This window comes from Taudactylus pleione, unplaced genomic scaffold (assembly GCF_031769625.1).
Source record: "Taudactylus pleione unplaced genomic scaffold, aTauple2 ptg000790l, whole genome shotgun sequence".
In the NCBI taxonomy this organism is placed as follows: domain Eukaryota; kingdom Metazoa; phylum Chordata; class Amphibia; order Anura; family Myobatrachidae; genus Taudactylus; species Taudactylus pleione.
Window position 1 is genome coordinate 50,833 of NW_028285192.1, and position 22,052 is coordinate 72,884.

Sequence of the window (22,052 nt, forward strand, 5' to 3'; positions counted from 1 at the left end):
TTTATGAATAGGGCCGGTCAGTCTGAATCAGATGCCTCCAAAGTACAGACAGGCGGACAAAAATGAGGTAGGTGGTGGCACCAATCCAACTCCCCTCCCGCTCTGAACTCTCTACCCATCACCGGCCCATCCTATTTAAGTATTGCTAAATAAAAAGAGGCTCAGCTGCTCTGATACGTAGGGATGGCCACTGGTGGGCTCTCCTTCAATTGTTACCATTGATGGTTCTATCGGTGATTACCATCAATGGCATAAAACCATCTATGATGAACCATCAATGGTGCACCACTCGAGGGCCACTGCTGCCGGGGTGGGCATGGAGGGCTGCAGGCCAATCAGAATAGAGGCGGGGCTTTGTGGCCACTGGAGGCGGGACTAAGCTCCATTCTGACAAAAAAAGAAAAGAAAAAGCATCAGTTCTACTCTGACAACAATGGTATAGAACCATTGGATCTCTGCCATCAATGGCAAAATCTATCGTCCATTGGTAGTTAACAATCGATGTTTGATAACTATCGATGACCATCCCTAAGAAGGGGGGGACAGCCTGCTGTGCTGCCCCCAGCAAGTGGCACCCCTAGGCCTAATGGGAAATCTGCCACTGTACATAACCGTCCCCCAGTTTCGGGGGACTATCCAGCTGTTCCGTGATTACGATATTCTACCCAATTTATGGCAGTTAGTGAGATATTTCCATAAAAGCACCATAAAAATGGTGGTTCTATGTGAAAAACGCAGATTCGCTTATGCACCCAACATACTGTAATCACACACCATCTCGAGTTACCATTGGCTTAAGTTGGGAGGTATTTTTTTATTTATATACCAAAAGGCTTTAAGTACACATTTCAACAGGGAATTTTACAGGGAAATTTGAGATCTTGACCAGGGAAAAAAAAAAGAGACCAGGAAATCTGATATTTGAAAAGTGGAAACCCTGCTGCCACTCCCACCACTCTCAATGGGGCGGGGAGGGTGAAGTAGGGTGGAGTCAACAAAAACTGGATGCAGTTCCAAAGTACAATGCAGTTTTTATCCTGGAAAATTGGTATAATCTATTGTTATTTTAGTGAGGCTTCATGGGTATGGAAGGATAGATCGTGAGAGTGGCCTGAATGTGGAAATGTAGTAAATAATGTTGGTAAGTGTGCAAACAGTTGTGTCAAATGTGACATGTCTTATGTACTATGAGCTCATTCACCTAGGGGTAAATGTACTAAAGTGAGAGTTTTTAGAAGTGGAGATGTTGCCCATAGCAACCAATCTGATTCTAATTAACATTTAAAAATCACCTTCTAGAAGATAATAGCTAGAATCTGATTGGTTGCTAAGGGCAACATCTCCACTTCTAAAAACTCACTTTAGTAAATTTACCCCTTAGTCTCTTACTATTTGTTCTGTGGGCAACAATGCTGTATAATTAATAGTAACACAGCTATTATTTTGTACCACGTAAATAGTAGTGACAAGCTATAGAGGATGGGGTATACGTAATAGCATGCGGACTGCAGGCATCAGCGAGTCCTGTGTGAGACTGCCCAATGTTTTAAATTAGTTAATTTAAAAGGCAAAATCAACCTGGTTTTGCTTTTTAAATGACTGCTATGTTAAAACATCGGGAAGTTTTGCACGGGACTCACCAAAACCTGCAGTACCCAGGCTGTTACACATACTCCCATGACTGAGAGAGGCTGCAGTGATATTTGCTGCAGATACACCATGTAGGGATAGTTATACCAGTAATAAATCAATACAGATCTAGGCTTTGATCTTCCTATACAAAAAATACAATAATCTCATTAAATAGTTTAATTAAGGTAAATGATAAATTATTATACCTGCCAACTATCACAATATCAATAGAACTGTCCTAATTTAATGGGACAGTTCCGCTATCCCATAGCCAGCAGGTTTGTTTTAACTCGCACAACATTGGGAGGTACAGTATGCCATTCTCACCATGATGATTGGTGTTGCAGCACACACGTCAATATGTACCAATTTTAAATATTACATTGCGGTATCAATGACCAACAGTGTCACAATATTTTTCATGAAAACACTGCGCTACCTCTTACAGTGTCACAATATTTTTCATGAAAACACTGCGCTACCTCTTATAGTGTCACAATATTTTTTATGAAAACACTGCGCTACCTCTTACAGTGTCACTATTTTTTATGAATACACTGCGCTACCACTTACAGTGTCACAATATTTTTTATGAATACACTGCGCTACCACATACAGTGTCACAATACGTGTTCAATATTACACTTCTTTTCCACTTACAGTGTCACAATAATTTTTATGAATACACTGCGCTATCCCTTACAGTGTCACAATAGTTATTGAATATTACACTTTGTTTCCACTTACAGTGTCACAATATTTTTTATGAATAAAATACTGCGCTACCACTTACAGTGTCACAATATTATTTATGAATATACTGCTATGTACAGTGTCAAACTATGTGTTGAATATTACACTGTTTCCACTTACAGTATCACAATATTTTTTATGACTAAAACACTGCGCTATCACTTACAGGGGCATATTCAATTGGGCACGAGGTTTAGCGAGGATAAAACCTTGCGCCCCTCGCACCCAATTTTGGATTACCATGGGTATGCGATACCTGAGGTATCCAATTTAAAAAAGTGGTCGCCGGGTTTTCAGCTCTGAAAACCCAGCGCCGCGAAAGAAAAAAAATACACTTACCTGCCTGGGGGTCTCCGCGGCTCCCGGTTGCCTTCCCTCCATTTTCTCACTGGGGATGAGGCTGCTGGGAGTCCCGGTGACTGCAGGGAGGCATAAGGGCTGCTGGGAGATGTAGTTCTCCCGGCGCCCATCCCGGGGGGGATATACATACACTTGAGGGGGGGACACACCAGGAGTCACACGTAAACACTAACAAACACTGAAACACACTGTATACTCACCACTGCTGCAGACCCGACGATGGATGCAGAAGAAGATGCAGAAGACAGCGCTGCAGAAGGGAAGTAATCAAGGGCTAATTAAGCTAATTGGAAACTTCCAATTGCTTAATTAGTCCTCAGGGGGGGTGCCGCCGGGGTCAAAAAACCTAGCAGGTGCGGGATTTTTGCTACTCTCGCCCCAAGTGAATATCTCCCACAGTGTCACAATATTTTTTATGAATAATACACTGCGAGTGCACTACCCAGCGGTGGTGTGTTTGTTTTACTGTGTAATAACTGAAACGAACCTTGACTGTGGAAAGCGGCACTGCTCCCCCTACGACACATGAGCCTTGCCCACCCCCCCTAGATACGCCACTGGTGGCCAAGCTTTTTTTGAAGTGCTTTACAAGCTTCCAGGTGATGTGACCACAGGTGATGTGACCATGTCCATCCTAACACAACCACACCCTAATGTGTCATGATGATGTCCGCTCTGCACATGGGGGCTGGACCTGATTTTGGAAGTACGTGAAAAAACTAGAATATCAAATATTTAAAATTCTGCTAAGATCTATCTATCTATCTATCTATCTATCTATCTATCTATCTATCTATCTATCTATCTATCTATCTATCTATCTATCTATCTATCTCTCTATCTCTCTATCTATCTCTCTATCTATCTCTCTAAATTTTTATGGCTGATATTAGTAGGTCTTACACACCCAAGTAGGTATACTTTCGCTTTTCAAATTAACTCCTTTAGCTCCACTTAAAACTATTTTATTTATTTATTTTTCTGGTTCAATTTGTCTTTAAGAATTCCCTGATTCTATTTACTAAGCAAAAAAATGAACTAAAGATAATTTCTAGTACAAATGTATTTTTAGCATAATATGCTTTTAAATAGCGCAGCTGAGAGATGGTTATCCAGCGACGTTATCTACAGTCCTTGTTGTTATTATTTTTTTATTACTGGTATGAATGGATTAACTTTGTGTCAAAATGGCAAATGACACAGCTCTGCTAAGCGGCTAGATATAAAACACCAGTTTATGAGTGTCAGAGCTGGCTGGGGTTTATCCCCACAAAGAGCATCTTCTAAGCAGTAGTGATGTTATTAAATTAAAGAGCTCCTGTCACCAGTCCAAAAAATATAAAAGTGGGGTCCCAGTTTCGTCCAAGGGGAAAGCATTTTATTATAAGCGCTGTCATGTTACACTGCAACCCACAGAGCGGAGATAAAACAGGGGTAGGCAGCCTGTGGCACGCCAGCTGCTGTGGAACTGCAAATCCCTGCATGCACTACCATAGTTTTTCCGCTCAAGCACACTGAAATGGAAATGTGTACTTCCACACCAAGTGAAGTTCCGGATTTTGCCTACTCCGGGTATAGAAGAAGCCGGGCCGGTAACAAGGGCCGGACTGGCCATCTGGCACTTCTGTCAAATGCCAGAAGGGTCGATCTGGACTGAAACCCTGGCCGAGCAGCTCCGCCTCACGGTGCATTGCTCAGCTGGGATACTGAAAGACATGGGCCTGCTACGAGGTCACGCCCCTTTTTCACATGCAAGGGCGCTTAAGGAGCGCGCACAGGAAATCATGCCTGGGCTGGTCTGGAGCCCCAGCCCGTCCCTGCCGGTAACAAGACCTCTCCATTTCACAGAGCGACCTACCTCTTGAATGGAAAAATCCTTACCACCATTTTTTAATACAGCATCTTGCTCATGCCTACTCTACACAGAGGGCCTAATTCCGAGATTTATGCTAATGCAATTGCATTTGTGATCTCTCCTGACACCAGGGCCGGATTATAGGGGGGGCCACAGGGGCGGTCGTCCCGGGGCCCCCACACCTAAAGGGCCCCCACACACCAGCAGCAGCAGCAGCACAAGAGCAGGCACCGTTATTAAGCTCCGCCACCTCACGGCAAAATGCCGCGATTTGCGGGTCAATCGGCTGGAAGCGCAGCCAGTATGATGCATTACCATTACAATTGTGTCATCTGACTCCGCCCCTTTCCGATTAACCCACGAATCGCTGCCAAAGCCGGAGCGGGGCAGAGCTTAATAACATGGCGCCTTTCTGCCAGGTCCCCTCCCCATCCACAACATGCAGTGCAGATGGTGCAAGGTAAGTGTGTGTGTGTGACTTGTGTGTGTATGTATGTATGTATGTTTGTGTGTAATGTACAGTATGTGTGACGCATGTATGGTGTATACAGTACATACTTGCCGACATTCAGTTCCCTCCTTCCGGGAGGAGGCTGAATGTCAGCTTACAGCGGGGGGCGTGGCCGCACGATAACGCCGTTGCGGGGGCGTGGCCAGTGCGGGCCGGGGATGTGGCCGCGAGATCGCGTCATCGCGGCTCTGCCCCCCCTCATCACAATGCCGGAGTAAACGGCATTGTAAAGTGGGGGGAGGGGCCACGATGACGTGATTCAGCGCAAATCGCGTCACCGGGCCTCCCCGCTGCGGGGGTTTCCCTAGTAACTCTGCAGGGGAGTAGGGAGGGATGGCAGCTTGCCTGCCTTCCCGGGGGGCCGGGAGCGGCACCCGAAAATCGGGAGGCTCCCGGCCAAATCGGGAGGGTAGGCAAGCCTGATACAGTATATGTGTTTTTCTGTGTGACTGTATGTATGTGTGTGCAAGTATATAAATATATGTGTGTGGTGTATGTGTATATATAAATATATAAAATTATATTGATAGGGGCCCCCACAAAGTTGTTGCCCCAGGGCCCCCTCAAACCTTAATCCGGCCCTGCCTGACACGCTGAGAGCTCTCATGCTGCGAAGGAGATGGCAATGGCTAATTTATGCACGCACATGAAATGGCGTTTAAACAGTCCCGACATGCCTGATTTACCTAGCCCCCCCTTATTGCCTTCTCCAAAACGCTGACTACCTGTCAATCACTTGCGATTGAATCCTGTGGGCGAACGTAATCGCACGCCAATCGCTGAGCGCGAGCAGTGTGGCTTTTGCACAATGGCTAACAATCGCTCAATCTTTGTAAATATCGACATTGCATCAATCTCTGAACCGGGCCCAGCGTTAGGGAATGATGCAGGTAAATGATTTGAGCCTAGAAAATAAAATGTTTTTGTGTTCCTACAAAGCTTTCATCTCCAAATCCTCAATTTACCTTTACAGATTTTCCCAGCATGCTTTGATCGTGAGATATAAGCGTCATGTGGTGCTGTCTGTGAAAGGTCCCAAGACTCTGCCTTATCAGCCGTACCTGAATGGGTTTTGAGGCCATAACTATTGAACACAGCGTGTCCGTCTCTTGGAGAACCAGATGTTACTTTTGTGATAAATCTTATTTTTTGCATTTATGGGTAAATTGATCAAACTAATTCTGCCCTTAAAACGTCCGTTTCTACATATTTATGGAAAGAATTAAGTGTCACTAGAATTTAACAAGAGAGAAAACAGGAGATATTGTAGATATATCTCTGCTTTACAATTGCCAGTGCTCGCAGGAGCTGCTGTCATAGTTACGTTTGGGAACGGTGTTAAGGGGCTATGGGCCTGATTTAGAGTTGCAAGCTGTTTGCATTGCTGCTGTGTTTTTCAACGCAGCAACGATACAAAAATCTGGTAATGCCGCAGGAGGCGTGTGAAGGCAAAAGTCCCCTGCAGGCATTGCCGGTCCAAGTCCTGCATCCGAGGACGAAAACATCGGATAAATATCAGGGTGCCATCGGCCATCAGTACTTAAGCACACTCTGTATGGCCGCCGGAACTACTCTGCTGGAGCCAGGAAATCTGTGCCCAAGGGTGCAGACCCTGGCCTCACCACGCCTACAAAACGGGGACGACACCACCCTGTTTTGTAAAATGCTCACCATTGCCACCCCTCGCCTTGCCCCCAAATGGACACTGATTTGCACTTGCATAGTACAGATCCTGAATATTTTCCAATCGCCCACCATCGGAGTTGTACACAAACCATCGGGAATCAGGGGCTCTGAAAAGCTTATTATATATTGAATGGTAAAAGCAACTTTTGCATTTTTTAATAACACTACCAAGAACGTATTCTTTTGTGTAAATGACACTTCATTGCATTGTGTACAAATAGGGTAATGCGAATGTCGTATTTAACACTAGCACTGTCAAGCCACCTATATAAGATATGTTTACACACTTGTTGCTCCAAATGGGTCTCTATTACTCGTCACTAATGTAAAATTTGTAAATGGAAATGTTTATAATTATGTGGGTATCAGCTACATTGCTATATCAATGCAGCTTATTGGTGCTAAACCTGTTGCATTGAAAGTCCAGAACAATGCCCCTTACCAGCACCAATAGGGGTGCATGTAGTTACAATATAAGGCAAATTTATGCATCTTGGCTATATTTAGCTTGGAAGGCCCTAAGTACATGCTGCAAACTTTGGTACCCCCTGCAGATGTCAAAAAGTTTCCCCCATAAAAGCTACCACATGTGCACTAATAAGCATAGAAGATACATTTTACACAACATTAAATTATCTTTAATAGCTTCTACCTTTATAAATACTATTCTGCACATTGGCCCTCATTCAGAGCCGCTCGTAAACGGCCGCTAGTTCGTTATGACCGATGCTCGCACATCTGTGCATGCGTACGGATTGTAATATGCATGCGCGAACCAGTCAGTGCGGCCGAAAATCGTTTGTTCGCTAAATAGTGAATGCCTGCTATTTTGAGTGACAGGAGGAGGCGTATGTGGGTGGTAACAGGGGAAGGTGCTTGAAAACGGGGAGTGGAAATCAGAACGCAGGCGTGCTTAAAGGTCAAAACGGGCGTTTTATGGGTGTGCATAATTAATACAGGAGCTTCATTGACCACGTCACTTGGTTGTTTTAAAGTCAGAACTGCTCGCATGATTGCGGTAGGAAAAACCAACCACAAGAATAGCGAGCAGTTCATACGCTGTTCGATGTACTCGATTAATCTATTAAATAGCGGACATGACGTATGATGCGAGCGGCCAGGGGGCGTCTTTTACAAAATTACGACCGCATGTTTTGTTCGCTCGTTCAGACATAGAGGCATGAACAGACCGCAAAGAGCGAACGGTTCATTTAAATAGGCACCCCCTCTGAATCAGACCCATTGTACTAAGGCCCTGATTCAGACCCGCTCGTGGGCGCTGGCCGCTCGCTGGGATTGTTTTTTATTTATTTTAATTTTTTTCTCCGGCCGCTCGCAAAGCTGTGGGAGACCACCCACAGCTTGTGCGGGCGGCCAGGAGACCATCGCGATCATCAGCCTTGCGACGAGACCCTACGGTAGGGTCTAGGCTGCCACAAGGCCGAGTGGACTACCTGTTCTAAAAGAGCTGGAAGTCCACTACTGACATCAGTAGTGCTGTCAGTAAGACCTCCCAACAAACGCCAGGTGTTCCTAAGGGAACGCCTGCGTTTGTCCCGCCCACAAAATGGGGCGAGCTGTCACTTACCAGCGACAGCCACCCCGTATTGTTGCGAGCCCTGTAGTGACTGAACTTCAGACGCTCAGCGGGGCTCACTCGCGCCGGACCCTGCGCAGTGCAAAAAACATCGGCCCGCTTTAGAGCTCACAGCGCTCGCGAGCGGCTCTGAATCAGGGCCTAATGGTCACCTGGCACCAGAAGAGTTAAAGACAATCACAAAATAACCCGAATAATTGGGCACTGGTGAATTAAATGAATAGGAAATGATTTGTCCAACAATTATTAATGAGATGGGGAATATTCACTAAATAAAGCACTTTGTCAAATATGTCTGGACATGGAAACTGCACCTCTGAAATCCAACGACTACGATTAATATTTCAATTACAGACTGTATGCATGAGTGGATGTCAATCTGTCGGAAGACATTGCTGCCTAAACCTCCGCTGGTTTTCTCGCTTTATTTAAATCAAAATGCCCCGTGTGACCAAGCAAGACAAGGGGGCATCTATAGGTGTCGCCAGTACGCCCGACACTACAAATAACATACAAATAACTATAATTAGTGGAATTAGTACAACTGATGCTTTACTCAACTTGTGTGTGTTCGTAGGTGTATGTGTGTATATGTAAGTGTGTATATATAATTATATATATATATATATATATATATATATATATATACACACATATACACAGTATATACAAATTCAAAGGAACAGGCACTCACCACAATATATATATAAAACATCCGTTTTATTCAGCTCACAGACTCAGTCGACGTTTCAATCCTCTTGGGATCTTTGTCAAGACATCCATTAAACAAGACACCAGGATCACCACACGCCCAGGTATCTTGTGGTGATCCTGGTGTCTTGTCTAATGATGTCTTGACAAAGATCCCGAGAGGATTGAAACGTCAACTGACTATTATGATGGAAATTCTGTGAGTTGAATAAATCGTATGTATTAATACATTATGGTGAGTGCCTGTTCCTTCGAATTTGTATACAGATGGATCATGGATGATCCTTAATAAAGCATCGCCCTGTTGTAATCTCTGGAGTCCTTTCTATTGCTTATATATATATATATATATATATATATACTGTATATATATCTATAACATACTTGCCTGCTCTCCGGGACTGCCGGGAGCCGCACGAAATTTGGGTGCAAAAGAAGGCAAGTCCCCCTGAATGGCGGCCGGCCCCCAGCGACCCCTCCGCAATCGCCTTAAAAGTGAGCGGTCCTCGGTTGAGATGACGCAATTTGCGCTGAATTGCATCATCGCAGCCTAGCCCCCTGCTTTATAATGCCGGTAATATCGGCATATAAAGCGGGGGGCGGGGGCGCGATGACATGATCGCGTTGTCACCCCCCCACTTCGCCTGCCTAAACTTGCCCCACCTGCCCTGTTGCACCGACCTGGCCAAATGTCGGTAAGTATGATATATATATATATATATATATATATATATATATATAAGCACATATTTTATTTTTATATATATATATATATATATATTTATTTTAAAAAAATCTAGAAATAAAAAAAACATTTAACTTAAAAGATGCCAGTGAATTCCTTTATCTCTGCTTTGCAGCTACGGAATCACTGTGTGGCTTCAGTGTGCATTCACCGCTTATTAATATACTCCTGTGTTCTGGGAAAAATAATAGCCACGCTCCCCATACATGAATGATAGAATTATGACTGCCTCACATGCCAATGAACAAATGAACAGCAACATCACTACAACAGCTTGTGCCTGGCAGCTTGCGTTCTAGAATGCACAGAGGCTGAGCAAAAACAATGTATGCTCCCGTCTCAACACAATATGAAATTATGCCCAGTAAAAAAAAATAAAAAAAATACAAAGACAGGGGGAAAATAATCCATGTCAGGGCGTCCAGGAGCAGCTATACCACTGAGCATCATGGGAGACGTAGTTCATAATTGTACGGAATGTCTTGTGTGTACATAGGATTCCAGCTTCTATAAATATTTGAACAGTGTTTAATGTAAAGCCGTAGTGACAGGAAGGTACGTACTGTAGGCGTTTGGGATGGGAAGAAGAAGCAAAGCGATCTATGGGAAATATAAAGAAATCATACTGAAATATAAATATTTCCAGGTACTGTCTCTATAAAAGATGTTAAGTTTACCAAGAAAAGACGACTAATGGGCCCATTGACAGCAAATGACTGCATTGGCAATACATGAAAGCGGTTATTGTTGGAATTTTGGATAAGATCAGCTGTAGAAACCCATTTACCCTGTACAGCAGGGGTGGGGAACCTTTTTTCTGCCGAGGGCCATTTTGATATATATAACATTATTCGCGGACCCAGTGTAGGCCACAACCCCTCCTCATGACATCACACACGGGTGGGGCCACAATCGCCGGTGAATACAGCAATGCCCGGAGCATCCTGAGGATGCTCCGGGGAGCTGTAAGGGCAACAGTATAACAGTCTCAAACGTCTTAAAGATGCTCCAGACGGCACTGCTGCATAGATTCTGGCTGCCAAATGAGGCTAGCAGAAAAAAGCTCAGAGGGCCAGACCAAATGATTCCGGGGGCCTTATACGGTCCCCGGGCTGGAGGTTCCCTGCTGTAGGGACTAAGGTGCCTTGGTAGGCAATAGTACTCTGCCTGCAGCTCAAAGTCCTATATGCCCCCAGTGTTGCCTGAACCTAAGGTGGCCAAAAATGCACGTTTGCCACCAGTGCACAAAGCAAGGCACTTTGCATTAAGGGCCTGATTCATTACTGATTGAAACTGCGATTACGCGCGCAGACGGGCGATTGTTGTGTACTGCGCATGCATATGCATCACGCGTGTGCGAAGGCTCCACTGCAAACAAACTGCAGACCCATCGCAGAGTGCAGGGGTTAAAGTGGGCCGGGACGGGGCAGAACTGCTTTCCGTCACTTCTATTTGTAGACGGAACCAGTTCCGCCTCCGCCGGCCCACCTAACCCTGGCGCTGCAGAGAGGTCCCATTTGAGATTTTGCTACCAGCAGGCACCTGGCTCCTTCCCCGCAGCGCTAGCAGCCAGAGCCTTGAACTCACTCCAGAGCTCTGGCTTCCGGCTCCCCCCACAAGCACTATGGGAGAGACATCATGACGTCTCTCCTATAGTTCAACGGAGCAGCCAGGCGGAGGCTGGAGCTCACTGCTGAGCTCCGACATCCGGCTCCCGCAGTGCACTATGGTAGACATCATGACATCTCTCCCATTGTTCAGCAAGGAGCAGCCAGACGGCAGCGGCATCGGGGCTTAAGGTAAGTATTAGATTTTTTTTTTTTGTAAGATAGCGGCTTCACTATTGGAGGCATTACTACTGGGTGCACTACTACCTGGGGTATTACTCAGGGGGCATTACCCAGGGCACTACTATTGGGGGCATTACTCAGGGGGCACTACTACTGGGGGCATTACTCAGGGCACTACTACTGGGGACACTACTATTGGGGGCACTACTACTGGGGGCATTACTCAGGACACTACTACTGGGAGCATTACTCAGGGGGCACTACTACTGGGGGCATTACTACTGGGGGCACTACTACTGGTGGTATTACTCAGGCGCATTACTTGGGGCACTACTACTGGGGGCATTACTTTTGGGGGGCATTACTATTGGGGGCACTACTATTGGGAGCATTACTCAGGGGGCACTACTATTGGGGGCATTACTCAGGGGACACTACTAATGGGGGCATTACTCAAAGCACTACTACTGGGGGTATTACTTAGGGGACATTACTATTGGGGGCATTACTTAGGGGACATTACTACTGGGGGCACTACTACTGGGGGCATTACTACTGGGGGACTACTATTGGGGGCACTATTATAGGAGGATTACTAATAGGGACATTGCATAGGGGTCATTGCATAAGTGACACCACTCCCGGGGCACTGCATAAGGGGGGCTCTGCATAGGGGGCACCACTACTGTGGGCTCTGCATAAGGGGCACCACCACTGTGGGCACTGCATAAGGGGCATTACCACTACTGTGGGCTCTGCATAAGGGGCACTACCACTCTGGGCACTGCAGGGACACTAGCACTACTGGGGGCACTGCATAAGGGGCACCACTGCTGAGGACACTGCATAAGAGGCACTACTATTGGGGGCACTATTACAGGGGGATTACTAATGGGGGCATTGCATAGGGGGAACCACTCCTCGGGGCACTGCATCAGGGGCACTACCACTACTGTGAGCTCTGAATAAGGGGCACTATCACTGTGGGCACTGCATAAGGGGCACTACCACTACTGGGGGCACTGCATAAGAGGCACCACTATTGAGGGCACTTCATAAGGGGCACTTCCACTGTGGGAACTGCATAAGAAACACTACCACTACTGTTGGGCACTGCATAAGGGACACCACTGCTGTGGGCATTGTATAAGGGGTGCTACTACTGTGGGCATTGTGTATAAGGGGCACTGCTGTGTGTCATACATGAATAAGGGAGGTGTAATGTGAATCAAGATGGTGCTACTGTGTGGTGTAATTTGAATTGGAAATACTATTGTGTGACCACGCCCCTTTCGTTATGTCACCACACCCATTTCCCCAAGCCTCCAGACCGCTGCAAGGGTCATTTTTACAGTCTTGGCTGAGAGGCTGTGTGTAGCTAAAGCTGAGGATCAAATGTCCCAATTATAGCAGGACTGCCCTGATTTGTGGGCCTACTCTCAAGGAACGACCTGGAGGCGCCTGAAAATCAGTGGCACTCCCGGCCACCCACAAGAGTGGGCAAGAATTCCGAGCCGGCCGCCATCAACTCGCAAACTGCACGCTTACCTGGTGAATATGGGCAGTCAATGATGCAATTTGCGCTGTATTGCATCATTGTGGTCACGCTCCTTGCTTCACAATGCCCGCACTCACGCCATCATGTCCACTTTTCTGCGACCCCTCCCTACGCTGAGCCGACCAGGGGGCCGCCAAGAAGTTTACAAGTATGGGATGAATGGGGCGGATTCTGAGCAGGTTTGGGTAAATCCGGGGCAGGTCTTATTTTGTCCTGAATTTACATGCGTAAGTGTACTAATTACAGGGTGTTTTACATAGGAGTCTTGTGCCGTCTGCCTCTGTGGATCAGTATTGTAAAAATTTTGCTCACACCTCTACAAAAAAAACAAATGATGTCTATGAGGGCTTTACTCTGCCTCAGATCCATAGAGCAGCAAAGCTGGCAGTCTCTAGGACCTGCACACGGCTCAGTAGGAGCTCTATTGACCCGTCTTTCCTCTTTAGCGTTCCAGGAGACTGGACGTGCCCTCTGACACTCCCAGACATAAGAGCCCCATACTAGAAAAGTGGGCAGAATGCGGAGAATTTCTGCGGTGATCGTGGGTCCCTGTGTAGGGGGCGGGGCTTAATGACATGATTCTTCAAGAATCGCGCCATTTAGCCCCCTATATACTATATGTGGACTAACCGCCACCAGCACCTCTGCTGCACAACTCACTTAGGGGTATATTTATCAATATTATTTTTACTAATATAATGAGAAAACGCATGTTTTCACACCCTTTTTACATTATTTTAATATCACTTAAATGTATGAAAAGACTTTTGGAGCAGTTTTCATAAAAAACTACTCCAAGCCCTTTGCATTCTTTTGGTAAGCACCCCACAATTCCTATACTGTACTTGTAATGGGAAATGTGATCTGTTTCCAATTTACTGAAAGAAATTGAAATAAAATACAGGGAGGGACCCCTGCGATAACGCTATCTGCAGATGGCGTTATTCAGGGTTCACCATCATTTCACTTACTCTAGCTCAGCCTTCCCTGCATGCTGACAGGGAAAGCAGAAGGTCTGATTCAGAGCCGGACGCTATTTGCGCTCGCTCGTTCAGAAAAAAGGGGTGGCTATTCAAATTAACCGTTCGCTCTTTGCGGTCTGTTGACGCCTCTATGTCTGAACGAGCTAACAAAACTTGCGGTCGTAATTTTGAAAAAAACGCCCCCTGGCCGCTCCCATCATACGTCATGTCCGCTATTTAATAGATTAATCGAGTACATCGAAAGGCGAATGAACTGCTCGCTATTCTTGTGGTTGGTTTTTCCTACCGCAATCTTGCGAGCAGTTCAGACTATAAAATAACCAAGTGACGTGGTCGATGATGCTTCTGTATTAATTATGCACACCCTTAAAACGCACGTTTTGACCTTTAGGCAAGCCTGCGTTCGGATCTCCACTCCCCGTTTTCAAGCACCTTCCCCTGTTACCACCCACATACGCCTCCTCTTGTCACTCAAAATAGCAGGCATTCGCTATTTAGCGAGCACACAATTTTCGGCCGCACTGACTGGTTCGCGCATGCGTATTACAATCCGTACGCATGCGCAGTTGTGCGAACATCGCTCAGAGCGAACGAGCGGCCGCTTACGAGCGGTTCTGAATGAGACCCAGAGTCCGGAGAAGGCTTCAGTGATCAGCCATGTGTGTTTGCTGGACCACAGGCTGATCACTGTCAAAATAAATAGTTAAAATAGAAAATGAATCAAATAAAACTTACCTGCACCCCGGGATCGGTGATTAGAGTCTCCTTCTGTGTGACCCGGTCAGCTGATCTGTGCGACCACAGCTGAGATGCCTGCCGGTACTTTCAGAACATCTCAGCCGGCTACTGCACAGATCAGCTGACCGGGTTATACAGAAGTAGACACCGATCCCGGGGGAAGTTTTATTTTATTTATTTTCTAATGGGAACCGGGAGGGAGACTCAGGTGGGTCGGGCAGGGCCAAGTGTCATGTGGTTATCCTTGCTCATCTAGCCCCAATATGCCATGCAGCGCGAAATGCCTGGCGTGAATGAGCTGTCAGGTCCTGTGCAACACTGCTAGCAGCGGGCGTCTTTTTTTGCCGAAAATGCATCCAAGTCACGATGTTGCACCGTCCACGGTCTTGAAAGTGGGTGTCCCAAGGCTTGAACATTCCGGTGCCCGTTAGTACACAAGGGGGAGGCTGAAACTAGCATTTGCATATTATCGCCACTGCAACTCCACAAAAACCCACCTTCTTCTTTGAGAGCAAGTCAGCAACTGCACCAAATAAGATCTTCCATCACAATAGAATATAAAGCCATCCAGATGAAGATGAAATGCTCGTCCACACCTCTATGATGTTAATGTACTTGTCATCCACTGTTGCCATTACATTAAGGGGCCTATTCATCTTCACCAATGGGCCCGTTACACATACGGAAATGCTAGTTTCTGCATGGCCATTCATTATTAGGGGCCCGATGGGGTCGCCTAGTATTCAGCAAACTCAGAAACTGTAAATGTTTTGGAGCTTGCTTGCGCGGAATCAACGGCGTCTTCAGATGGCGTTGATTCCAGGTGCCCCGCTCCTTCTTATGCGAATGAGGAGCGGGCTTGCACAAAGGCATCTGAGCAGATCCCTCCACTGCCTCCCCACTCATGCACAGAAAGCCTCTCAGGAGGGGTAAGTAACACTGTTACTTCAGCAGCAGTGTTAGGGATTGTGGGGACCACTGCTTTTCAGAGAAGCTATACTGAAATGCTCCGTTAATGGAGTATCTACTGCCGCAACTGGTGCAAGTTGGATACTTAATTATGGGGGGAGGGGGGGCACCTAAAAATTAGCAGAATGGTTTCTTATGAACTTGTTCCCATCATTGTGGTGTAGAAATCGGTTTTAAATGGGGCATTAAATGTTTTTTATTTTTTATTTAAGGAAGTAAAATCATGCTGTTTGTTGAACTATCTGGTGATTATATATTTTATACCTTTTGTTTGATGCTTTCTTCATTTGTTATTACCTTATACTGTTGAATGATCTATGATGCCATGCCTATGTATGTTTGGTTTCTTTGTTCGTCATGTTTTTTGCTCCATTTCGGTTTTTAAACATTATTTTTATGGAGCACTACCTAATTTCATGTCTTAACCATACTTGCCTACATTTGAAATCGCATTTCAAGGAGATTGTGAAAGCACAACTTATAAGCACGGCGGTAAAGTGGCGTGTACTGCTACATCTGAGAGGTGTGCCATAAAACTGACTTACATCCAAATGTAAACGAGCCCCAAAGCAGTTAGTAAGATCTATTTGTTGATGAAAACACACTGATACTTTTCAGAAAATACATGTAACCATAGGGATTATTGTAACCAATGCAGGGAAATACACTAATGATTCCATTTGAATATATATATCTGTTTTTTTTTATAAAACAGCTTCATGATGGGGATAAGGTGCAATCAGGGAGATTATTAGACTCTTCAGGGAGTCAGGGAGATTACTACTATTTCAAGGAGTCTCCCTGACAATGAGGGAGAGTTGGCAAGTATGGTCTTAACACATACTGTACAGGGGTCTATTTACTAAGCAGTGTTAGGAGACAGAGTGAAAAGTGATAAGGTGCCAGCCAATCAGCTCCCAACTGTCATCTCACAGGCTGTGTTTGAAAAATGACAGATGGGAGCTGATTGGCTGGCACCTTATCACTTTCTTATCACTTTTCACTCTGTCTCTTAACACTGCTTAGTAACTAGACCCCACAATAAAATAGATTGTATTGCTGAAAGCACCACGCCCCAAGCGTGCATGTAAGACACGTCTAAAGTACTTGTTAGTTTTACGTTGTTTTAGCCATTTTCGAACATATTTTACAGAGTTCTTGTTTGACTTAATAGTGCTAAAGAAGTACATCTCTAAAGTGTTCTCTTATGGGCTTATTTATCAATTAATATTTAAGAAATATCTGAGAGGTACCAGCAAATACGAAGTATCCCTGAATGTATCTACGTTGGACCGTAGCAGATATCCCCCATTTTCAACCGCAAACTAGAAACCAATGGGGGCTGCTTATTTGATGTATTTACCAAGTTCTGGAATGTGAAGATTTCCGTAGTGTGGCCCCTGTAGACAACACAATCTCCAGATGGTGTTAGCCATTGCAGCCTACAGGCGGATACACACTAGACGATATGCTCCATGAGCGATATCGTCAGTGTTTCCTCTTGCGCTCCCGGGATCTCCCGGGCAAACGACATTGGGCATACACACTGAACGATATCATTAACGATATCGTTCAGTGATGTCACCCTGCCACATTCCCAAACTTGCAGAATCTGACGATATCGTCAGATTGTCCTGCAAGTTCAGACTATGGAAGGCATTGTTAACGTTCTGCGGGAGCGCGCATCCTTATTGATATTGTGCATACACACTGGACGATCTGTGCTATAACGATATCATTATCATCCATATCGTTCACTTTTATCGTCTAGTGTGTATGCCCCTTAAGGGCTACAGTTTGCAAAAGGTACCAAAGGCATCCTCCACTTACACATGACTGGTCAGCAGACTTCATATGCACTGTAATGCGCCCGACTCCCAAAGGAGAAGTAAAGTGATTGCATTAGCGATCACTTTACTTTCAGCAAACTGCAAAGCCTGGCTTCTATTGGAGCCCCCGTCCCTGCGTGTGATTATTACAGGTCGCGTCTCTCATATATAAATATTCCAAAATACGGACTATTCCAGAAAAATAGTATATATTTAGCATGACTGAGATAGTGAAACCTTTGCTTTTTGATGGTTCAATGTACACAAACTTTATTTAAGGCACAAAATTATTAAAAATATTGTATAAAATTACCTTCAGGCTGTGTATAAGGTGTATATGAAACATAAATGAATTTCATGTATTTACACAAACTTTGTTTGAGCCACAAAATGATTGAAAATGTTGTATAAAATGACCTGCAGACTGTGGAGCTCATTCAGACCCGCTTGCAAGATGCGATCGCTCGCTGGCAAAAAGGGGCCGGATATTTAAATTAAGCATTTGCACTGCGTCGCGTAAGGACGCCCACGATGTTTTAGCAAGCTACGGCAAAGTGCGCTCACAAATGTCTGTAGACGCCCCCTTGCCACTCGCAAAAACACACGTCATCTCCAGGAAATGAAGGATTAATCGGGGCCATCGTGAACCATCGGAGCTGCTCGCAGCCCTTGGCGTTGCCCTAGCCTGCCACAAGCACAGCGATCAGCGCTGGCTGAAATACATGCAGGTGACGTGTACAATGACGCTACTTTGCTAATTATGCACGCCCTTTAAACTGCGTTTTTGCGGCCTGACACGCCTGCTTTCGCACATCCACTCCCCTGTTCACAAACACCTTCCCGTGTTACCACCCACAAATGGCACTATCTGTCACTCAAACCAGCGACCTGATAGTGGCTTACGAGCTACCAAAATCAGATCGCAACGAATGGCTTGCACACGCGCACTGCTAATTATACGCATGCGCAGATGGGCGAAAATCGCTTAGAGCAAGTGATTGCGCCTTAGCGAGCGGGTCTGAATCAGGTCCTGTGTGTATAACGTGTATGTAGAACATAAGTGCATTCTGTGTTTAAATTTGGGTCCCATTCACAAGATATCTCATTATGGTATGCAAATATTCCAATAAACGGAATATTCTGATATCCAAAATACCCCTGGTCCCAAGCATTTTGGATAGGGGAAACTCAACCTGTAAATCCTTTGGGTGATACTTTTCTTTCATTACTTGCCGCAATAAGCAATTATAAAGTCTAGAGCCCGATAACTAATAAATATGCAAATATGCAAAATACAATTGCTGTTCAAATACAAGTGCAAGTTTCTTTTGAAACAAACGAAATCCCGATGTGACACAAGACTTGTGATTAAGCCATACTTGCCTACTCTCCCAGAATATCCGGGAGATTCCTGGATTTCGGGCAGCTCTACCAGACCAGCCTTCCAGATCCCACCCACTTCCCAAGTAAAGTGGGCAGTTCGGGGGCTTAACAACATAGGGCCTGATTCAGAGCCGCTCGTAAGCGGGCGCTAGTTCGTTACGACCGATGTTCGCACAACTGCGCATGCGTACGGATTTTAATACGCATGCGCGAACCAGTCAGTTCGGCCGAAAATCGTGTGCTCGCTAAATAGTGAATGCCTGCTATTTTGAGTGACAGATTGAGGCGTTTGTGGGTGGTAACAGGGGAAGGTGCTTGAAAACGGGGAGTGGAGATCCGAACGCAGGCGTGCCAAACGGTCAAAACGGGCGTTCTAAGGGTGTGCATAATTACTAAAGCAGCGTCATCGACCACGTCACTAGGTTGTTTTATAGTCAGAACTGCTCGCATGATTGTGGTAGGAAAAACCAACCACAAGAATAGCGAGCAGTTCATACGCCGTCCGATGTACTCGATTAATCTAATAAATAGCGGACATGACGTATGATGCGAGCGGTCAGGGGGCGTTTTTTTTTAAATTACGTTCGCATGTTTTGTTCGCTCGTTCAGACATAGAGGCGTGAACAGACCGCAAAGAGTGAACGGTTAATTTAAATAGCCAGCCCCTTTTTCTGGACGAGCGAGCGCAAATAGCGTCCGGCTCTGAATCAGGCCCATAATTCACTGTGGTCCCACCCACGCTGCAGAATACTGCATAATGAACCATTGTATAGTGGAAGCAGGGTTACAATGACATAATATGTAGTGGTGCCACGCCCCCCTGTTCTACCACCTTGACGCCACCCTGCCAAATCTCCAGGAGGGAACATTAAAAAAGTTGGCTAGTATGTTTTAAGCATTTAAAACAATAAAAAAAATACACGCTACTAACTTAACGGATGAGGTTTCTTATATTCACATACATTGGGTTCAAAAAAAGTTATTCCACAATTGTGTGTTTATATTAAGCCAAAGGTGTGTTTAATCTTCCATAGTTCAAGGCATGTATCTGGTTATGCAATGATAATATTTAATATAGTTGTATTGGAGAGGTCTTATTTTATATCCTTAATGTGATTACTTGTCCTAAACAGATTTCAGTAAGTGATAGCGATGCACTACGTATATGCACTATTCTGGACTATGGTACGGTGTAAAGAGGAATAGGTGTACGGTACAATCGGGATACAATCACCTGCTCACCTCACCAGCAGAAGATCTTTGCAAAGTATTTAAAATGTTGGCAGCTAATGGCATTTATTGGTCAAAAACTCCCAATCTAGCAATCTCTTATTACTACAAGTGTTTAGGAACAACAAGCTCCAGCAACTACAATAAGCATGCGGATGATTGCTGACAGGAGCTTGGTGTATGAGGTCTACCCCTGATTTACACAATTAACCATTAAGGACAACTTAAACTGTTGCACATACAAAAGTCATCTCTTTAGAATTCATATGTAACGCTGCACCAACTTGGCAAAGAGTCATTGCCAGCATAGAATGGCATGTACAAGTGAAAGGGCACAGGTAGGCATCCACTATGCTAGTATCTAACAAAGTCCTTCATCCCTGGCATGCTGCACCCCTGCTACAACTTCACACTAACACTGGCAGATGACACTGCATGGCATGTACAAGTGCAGGGGCACAGGTAGGCATCCACTGTGCTAGTAGTAACTAACCAAGTCCTTCATCCCTGGCATGCTGCACCCCTGCTACAACTTCACACTAACACAGACCAATCTGCAATGCCGATAACCCCCACACACACTGCTACCCCCACCCACTACCTCTTCAGCAGTCAAAAGAAAAGAGTGATCAGCCTGATCAGCATTGGGTAGGCAGGCTGTGCTAATGACCCTGACGGGTACCAGTTTCCTACAGATTATAACCTCTGAGCATCTGCAAATCGCTGCACCTGAAAAAAAACATGTTTTGGGTTTCCCTGTAAGTAATCAGTTCATCCATGTGTCAATAAAATAAAATATATATATATAATAAAAAAAATGGTGCTCTCCTATTAATTCTGCAGCCACTCTGGCAAAGAGGTACTTACCTGATTGTGATCAATAGTGCATTAACCTTGTCTGCCTGGAGGGAAGCTGCCCTTCTGAAGTGATGCAGTGCTGTGTGACTATGTGAACATATTCCATGCTATTTAAAACATTCTCATCCCCTACAGTCCAGGCCAGCAAACTGTAGCTGCCTCTCTCTCTCTCTCTCTCTCTCTCTCTCTCTCTCTCCCTTCCTCTCTCTCTCTCTCTCCCTCCCTATCATCTATGCTCCCCACCCCTTTATCATCCATCTCCCTTAAAGGGGGCTATCCTTATAAGGACATTGCTGAAAAAAAATGTCTCTGCAGCTCACTGTCTCTGCTGAGTAACCACAGGACCGATTCCTGGCCACATGAAACATTCCCTCACATACATCATGAATGAAGGTGGGAAATGCCTGGAGTGCTATAAGGAATCCAATTCAGCAACAAGGGATGCGTGCCTGTGTGCAGTGTATCCAAATCATCATTTATATTCCCAGGGTTCTCAGTATCCCTGCTAGAGGGAAAGGGATGTCATACGACAGCTATAAGGGCTGAGGGAGAATGAATTACTATATGGAGCTGGCTGGTTTCATCCAACTAACCCAATGTCAGCGTTCCAACGTGGCCGCGCATCATTCCTGTAACGTCTGACGTTCGTCCTCTGAGGTGACACATGATAAGGCAACAAGTGCTGTCAGCCTATGGTATTTGTACAATCTTGAACTAGAGGGTCAAGAGATCCAGATTATAGGACAGTCTGTTAAATTGTTTTTTGTTCTTTTTCTTTTTTATTACTTTTAAATGTGCACCTGACAACATGACAACGTGGAGGCAGCCATTTTGTGAACTGAAGTAGTAAACCAATATTTGTGC

The 22,052-nt window shown here is 45.3% G+C and overlaps 1 long non-coding RNA gene across 1 annotated transcript in view; it reads right to left on the reverse strand.

Moving 5' to 3' along the window:
• Positions 1–21,360, reverse strand: part of LOC148474995 (uncharacterized) — a 56,157-nt gene extending 34,797 nt beyond the window's left edge. Inside the window, exon 1 of the long non-coding RNA XR_015872787.1 lies at positions 21,198–21,360. This is a non-coding gene — a long non-coding RNA (uncharacterized LOC148474995). The remainder of the gene's footprint in view (positions 1–21,197) is intronic.
• Between the last annotated feature and the right edge of the window lie 692 nt (positions 21,361–22,052).